Below are 7,435 nucleotides of genomic sequence, written 5' to 3'. Positions count from 1 at the left end.
TATCGAATTTTAAAGAAACAATTTTATGAATTCAAAAATTTGCTATTACCAACAGTATTTTTTTGCGCAAATTTTTTTTTTTTTTTTTAATTTTTTTTTTTTTTTTTTTTTTTTTTTTTTTTTTGTATTTGTATATTAGAATCAGTTTTATTCCTATATTTTTCATTTTTTTATTTTGATTCATTTATTTAGCCGATTTTCTGCTCCAACTTTATTTCGCTTTTTCAGAAAATATTTCCACTTATTGTCAAACTTTTCGCTCAGTGTATGACTGGATACACCATATTTTCCTTCTACACGCACAGCAATTTACAACTGATTTAAAATTTTTTTCACGGATTTGCTGCAGTTTATTTTTGCCACCCAATATTCTGGTTTGCGTTTGAGCCTGCACAGAAAAACCGTTAGCTTGCAAGCATAGACAAGTCGTCAAGCAAGCTGCCTGCACAACGCCGAGGGAGAAGGAGGGGAGCGCGCACTAAACGGGCAATCAGCATGACACATTTGGCCAACACGCGCCCAACAATTAATGCGGCATTGGCAGCAACAACAACAAACACAAGTTTGTCGCATACATGGGCGTTTGTGTTGCGGCGTTGAACGTGCAACATTTTTGGCAAAATAATTTGAATTTTTTTTCGCTGTTATTTTTCGCATTTTCGATGACACTGGCTTTGGCGCAGACGCGCGCTGTCACATTGACATTTAAGTGTGTATTTGTGTGTGACATCATAAATTAACGCCGTGTGGCAACTCGGCAACTCGTTTTTAAAAGCGGTTTGGCATTAAGCAACAACAAACATGTAGTTGGTTAACAAGACTGTACATCATTTTACCGTAATTTGTTTAGTGTGTCTGCGCGGCAGTCGTTTGTGGCGACACACACACTCAYACAAACATGCTTAACCGCTTATAATTGCATTAAACAGCTGATTTTGACAGTTCACACCTCAATGGCGAGGCTAATCGCAAGTTATAGATCCGAAATTGGCCGATTGCTCCAACCAGCTCGCCGCTGCAGCAACAACTTTTTTACTTGTCGTCGTTGTCATATTTCATTTGTGGTATTTGTTGTACTACAACCGCTGCCGGTAAGCAATAAATATGTTGCACACGCTGACCGCTAATTGCTCGCATGCGCATGCGCGTTTGCTCATAATATAAATTATCATTTAATGTGACAGCCCATATATATTGCGCACACACACACACATCCCTAGTTTGCCTTTAAATATGGCTTCCTTGTTGCTGTCAATGTTCGCTGTCAACTTAGTATGCAATTTTTCAGCATTTAGTGCCACTGTGCCCCATTAATTAGTTGACAGCGAGTTGCGTTTCTTATGGCTAATTGATTTTTCGCCACAATCCTTTTCACTTGCACTAATTGCTTGTAATTTTTTGGCTGCATTTGACGGCATTTTTTCCGAATTTGGCATAACTGCTCAATGAAGTGTCACAATTTTGCTTGTCAAATCTGCTCGCATGTGACTTTGCGGCTAATATTATTTGACGTAAGCAACGCAGTGTTGCAAGCAACATGTACAGCAATGTGGACAAGACAAAATGTTGAAAAATGGGTGTGTTTTGTTGAAAGGAGTATGGCAACAAAGATTATTGATATTGCAACCAGATTATGTAATTTGAGCCAAAAAAAGGTATAAAATTTAGTTTTTCTTCATAAAAAAAAAAAAAAATCTTACAATTTTTGGAATTTTTATATCGGTAGCCATTTTATTCAAATTTGTTAGAAAAAATTAATAACAGCTTTCAGAAATGATGTTTTTCGCTAACAAAATATATTCATTACAACTAAGCCCGGTTTAATCAAATACCATAAATATATTATGTAGAAAATTTAATATTAAAAACCCATATTTATTTTCAAGGTGGCAACCCTATTTTAGGTTAAAAATCAAAATTTAATATAATTTGTAGCACATTAAAAATATTTGATGCAAGTTTTCTGAAAATATTTTATTATTCGGCAATCTGACAACACTACTATTAAGTTTTTTCAGTTTCTCTTTCATTCATTTTCAAAATATAATATATTTAATGTACACAAATATGAGTATATATTAAACTTATTATAACTCTTTTTCAGTTGGCCACATATTTGATTATATTTATTTATTATTGTTGGTTTTCAGAAATTTAAATTTTTTTTAGTATTTTAAACAAGCCTATCAGAAACGTCTAAATGTTTATTGTAATGCTTTACCAAAATCTTGTTTAAAAGTATTTTATTTTTCGTTAATCTGGCAACACTATGATTTAGTTACTCTCATTTCTAAAATTTAAGGTTCAATAAGCGATATTTTTGATTTAAAATGTTTATTTAAATGCAAAACCAAAAAATTTTTTTAAAAGTATTTTTTGTTAATCTGGCAACACTATTATTTAATAACTTCCGTTGCTAAAATTTTAAATTCATTATGCGAATTGTTTTTTGTATTAAAAAGTTTATTAAAATGCATTACCAATAATTTTTTTAAGCTATATTTTCCTGCTTCCTTTCAATAACTCCCACTTGTTGGGATTCAATTTTGTCATTCTCAAATTTCTGTGTCTTAAAATTTTTACTAAAACACCTTATCAGGAATACGCATTAATTCAAACAAACATTTTATGTACATCTCATTTTTCGAAAATCTGGCAACCCAATTTTACAATTTCCCCCATTTCTGTTATTGAGGCATATAAATTACATCTTGCATTTTATAAAATTTTTCTAAAAATATATTTTTTTTTTCAAATCTGGCATCACCAATTTCCATTTCTTATTGTGGAGAGTCTGAAGTTTCAGTCCTTAAATTTAGCATATTTATATTAATCTTTCAAATTGAGTTYATTTAAACTTTCTTGGCAAGCTGGCAAACTCGTTGTGTTTGTAAATGAAACTAGCGGTTAAAATACCGCAATAATGGCTTCTACGATAAATTAATAAATACCCGAACTTCACCTTGATATTAGTTCTATGTATTTACTCAATTTTAATTTATAGTCATTTATTTCTTATATTTTTTACTAACTTTTATTTTTCTCTTTTTTTTCATTTCAGGTACGAGTATGTATTCATGTCTTCTAGAGAAAACATTAATCTATAAATTTGTAACGATAAGTACTTAAAGGTTTTAAAAATCTTTTGATTATCTTAAACTTAAGCCACCAGTTTGAATAATCGGTCAAAAAAGTTTATAGAACAATGTACCTTTTCTTAGTTCTGTTTGAATATACTTCTCAGTTCGGGGAATGTAGAAAAATATTTTAGAAATGGCTAATGTTGGTAGGTAGGTCCTGCATACATTTTTCATGTATAAAATGTTTGAACAGTTACATTTCTGCAATGAACAGTTGGATTCTCTCTTAAAGGTTCTTCTATACAGTTTGTTCGATATCTGGTTATTTCTATCCCATTCTTTTAGTTATATTTTTATCCTCTCTCTTTCCATCTTTCACTTTCTATCCCTTACTCAATCACTCTTCTACTTTTTCTTGTAGCTTATATCTATCTCGTTCTTCCCTTTCTCTATCTTCATTACTTTTTTGACATATATACCTCTCTCTTCCTACTTTACCTATTGAAATAGAAATACCTCAAGTTAGGAACTGTCAATAGATATGATAGTAAAAGTAGGAGATTGAATCCAAGAGGTTTGAGGCTACTCGAGCGACTCCTCTCACCATTTCGTAGTCACAATTGTAATCCGTATTTAACTCTCAAATACCTTTCGATATTCGAAATCATACGGAAATATGGTTCTCAGTGGGATGTTTCAAGTATAAGGAGCAGACTAGGGCCAAAAATGTGGTAACTTGTAAAATAAGCGCCGCGCATGGCATCTTAAGAATACATTGAAGCGATAAATGACAGTTCAGGATTAAGTAATCGATAATCTCGATTAGAATAAATAGTTGACTTTTCGCTAACTCCCGGTTAGAGTCCAGTGCTCCTTTTTTCTTTTTTGTTCAAATAAAGCGCGAATTTTCGCTTCATATACGAAACCTTGAAAACAAAGAAATATTATTTTTTTTCAAATTTTCTTCCTAATCAGGGATTTTCTTATCATTTTCTACATGCATCTGGAAATTGTTCTCATAAATCAACTAACATTTTATTGGACCCGTATATTTTGCTTGTTCCACCATTATGCTCCTTCCACAAATTGCTGCCAGTTTTAACATTAGCAACGTTCCTTAAAGCCACTTCTAATAGTAAAATTGCAATTATTACTTGCCACCTCATGTCGCAAGTTTGCTGCTTATGTTCCCCTCTTCAATACAACGCTTGCATACATGCCAATGTGCATAATTCTGAGTCACAAATGCATTTTATAATCCAATTTCCTTTAGCAGAAACTTATTTCCACATTCTCGTTTCTAAGCGTTTGCCTCGACCTTTAACCGTCACATGTCAACTGTCAGACATAAATAATTGCGACTGTAAACAGCAGCATAAAGACAAACACTTGCTTGCTACATAAGCGCGCAGCAACTGCAATAATTTGCCAGCATTTAAATGTGTGTATGTTTGCTCATTACAATTTGCGACTTATGCATCGCTATTAGTTTTGCAACACCCCACTGACACTATACATATACCCATTATAGACCCAGAACATATAACCGCTCAGTTTGTTATGAAGTTTGTAATATACGGAAGGAAACGTCGGAGATTCTATAAAGTATTCGACATATTTCTGTATATACTTGAACTAATCCCTTTGTTTTTGAGATACCGATCATAAATTTTTCACGCACCTTTCTCAATCCAAGTAGCCGCTCATTTGTTGAACCCCCATCAAAATCAAGTCCTTGTATGGAGAACTCTTTTGTTTGCCCATATATCTTTATGAATTTTAGTAAAAATTATTTTCAAAAGTAGCGCTACAATCTCCGAACATATTATTCAGATCGGTCCACTATAGCATATAGCTACCATACAAACTGATGGATCAAAATCAGATCTTTGTTTAGAAAACTTTTTTATTTGACTATATATCTTCATGAATATTGGTATAGATTATTTTCTAAACCTATTCTATAATCTCCAAAAAAATCATTTAGAGCGGTCTACTATAGCATATAGCTGCCATACAAACTGATCGTTCCAAATAAAGTCCTTGTATGGAAAACTTTTTTATTTGGCAAGGTAACTTCATGAAATGTGGCACAGCTTATTACCTCAGGCAATGCTACATTTTACGAAGAAATTGTGCAGATCGGTTCACTATAGCATATAGATGCCATACCGATCAAAATCAAGTCCTTGTATGGAAAAATATTTTATTTCACGAGGCAAAAAAAAGTTTCAGATCGGTTCACTATAGCATATAGCTGCCACACAAACTTCACAATCTTGTAGTGAAAAAAAAAAATTTTTTTTTATACGTGAAGGGTATTAAAGCTGCGTTGCAACCACAATTAACATATGTGTGTGTGTCACTCACTTTAGGAAATGCTTATTGTGCTCCGCGCTTGTTGCACATTCACATATTTCGCGTCTTTGTGCCACACAATAGTTGTCATTGTTCACATAAATGCATGTGGCAAGCAGCATTGTTGTTTTTGCTGTTGCTTTGTGTCGTCGCGGCGTTTGGCCATGTCAAATCTGACATCAACGGAGGTTAATGGCTGAGTGCCATGCAAATGAATGTGCTGCCGCAAGTGGCTGTGTGTTGTACTCGTCTTATACTCGTATGTGGCAAGCGCCCCAACACTTGCTGCTTGTCCAACAACAAGTGCATGCAACAACAATTAGTGCAATCGAAAAGCGTTCAACTGCAAGTAACTAAGCGCGCTGCTGCTTGTCGCCAAACTCAGCGCTTGCTGTGGGTGAGTGCAACTAATGGGAATGGTGGCAACTTCGTTACGCCTTTCCCTACTTGACATACACGCTGGCGAAGGGAGTATGGTGTTTTGGTTTTTTTTCATATTTCCTTCGACTTGGTTGCGCTTCACTTGCAATAATTGCTGCCGTTTGCACTTTGCCAAGACAAATTCATATGTGCATAGACATATGTACATATATGTATATATTCATATAGTACCGTTATGTGTGTTATTTTCAATGAATTTGCACTGCTAGCGATTTTGATAGGCATAACTGTGGCTTTGTGATAACCGTTACAAAAATTTGGCTAAATTTGCATTTGATTTTATTAGGAAGTCTTTGGACTTAAGTATTTAGGTGCGGTTACGGGTTGTGTAATTTGGCCGTTAGCTGCGATTGGCTTTCATTTTTACAAAAATTGCTAGTATGTGACAATTTAGTTGCAATTTTTCGGAATTTTGGCAATTTAATTAGAAAGCAGCAACTTTTCCCACAAGTTATTAACTTCCTTGTCTAAATATTCGTCGTCTAAGTCGGATTTATGCAACTCAAAACTGAAATTAGGTTACACCAATGCGGGTCAAGTTCACAATAGGTGTTCCGTTGTTTTCCTGGTGCCTGGCATTTGATATTTTCTGTAGTCTTCTCGGTCTGTAACCAGTGAGTATCCGAATGATGTTCCTTCAGTTCCTTTGATCAAGTGCCAGTGGCAGCTTTGTATATTTTCGATCTATCGTCTTACATATGACTTTTGTGGTATTGGACCCAGGGATCGTTGCAACACGGTTTGATATAACTTCCACTAACTTCAAACTTAACTTCTGACCATATCGACGTAAAGACAATGCACGTGCTTTTCGATGTTGATCACTTTTCCGGCTTACGACTGTCACTCTTGGTATATCACCACTGTTGGTTATATCGTTTAGTATCTCATTGCTCTCGATGCCTTGGAGACCTGGCACCCAGTAGAAGATAAGTCGCTTGCTTTTCTCAACACTCCCCACTGCTCTGCTTTCCTAGATACCTTAGGCCGATATCCGAACGAGGTTAAAGCCTTGATTGCTACTTGGCTGTCCATGTAAATGTTGACTCTGGAGTTGTCTGCTGATGCATTAGAGACTCACTCCGGGGCTTTACCAATAGCAAAGATATTGGCTTGATATATACCTCAGTGATCTAGCAGTTAAAAGGCTGCATTATTCCTAACTCTTGATAGGATAACCCCGCACCAATTCCGTTCGATATTTTGTGGCAGAAATCGTAAAATTCCGCTCGACAGACCATGGAAAAAGTTCAGTGAGATAGCGGAGACCACGCATATCGTATCTTTATGATATATGTGGTGAGAATGGGCTATCGGCGTGGTGAGATCCGCGTTTGCTTACTCCGGGCACTAAATGCAACTAATGGAAATGAATGGATAAGACCAATTTGCATCAGCTTTATACGATAAGCGTAGTATTAAAGAACTTTCTGCACCGTCCACGAAACATGAATCAACATGTATCTTCTTCTTCTTGATTGGCGTAGTCACCGCTTACGCGATTATAGCCGAGTTAACAACAGCGCGCCAGTCGTTTCTTCTTTTCGCTACGTGGC

General features: G+C 35.2%; 1 long non-coding RNA gene across 1 annotated transcript in view; it reads left to right on the top strand.

Annotated features, from left to right (window-relative positions):
* LOC108966728 overlaps positions 1-7,435 on the top strand; it is a 51,443-nt gene that overhangs the window by 26,995 nt on the left and 17,013 nt on the right. The window contains exon 2 of the long non-coding RNA XR_001993202.1: positions 3,062-3,067. This is a non-coding gene — a long non-coding RNA (uncharacterized LOC108966728). The remainder of the gene's footprint in view (positions 1-3,061; positions 3,068-7,435) is intronic.

The sequence above is a fragment of the Bactrocera latifrons genome, unplaced genomic scaffold (genome assembly GCF_001853355.1).
Source record: "Bactrocera latifrons isolate USDA-ARS-PBARC rearing strain unplaced genomic scaffold, ASM185335v1 scaffold_17, whole genome shotgun sequence".
Lineage (NCBI taxonomy): Eukaryota > Metazoa > Arthropoda > Insecta > Diptera > Tephritidae > Bactrocera > Bactrocera latifrons.
The sequence above is the reverse complement of the archived record's forward strand: the minus strand, read 5'-3'. Positions and strand labels throughout refer to the sequence as shown.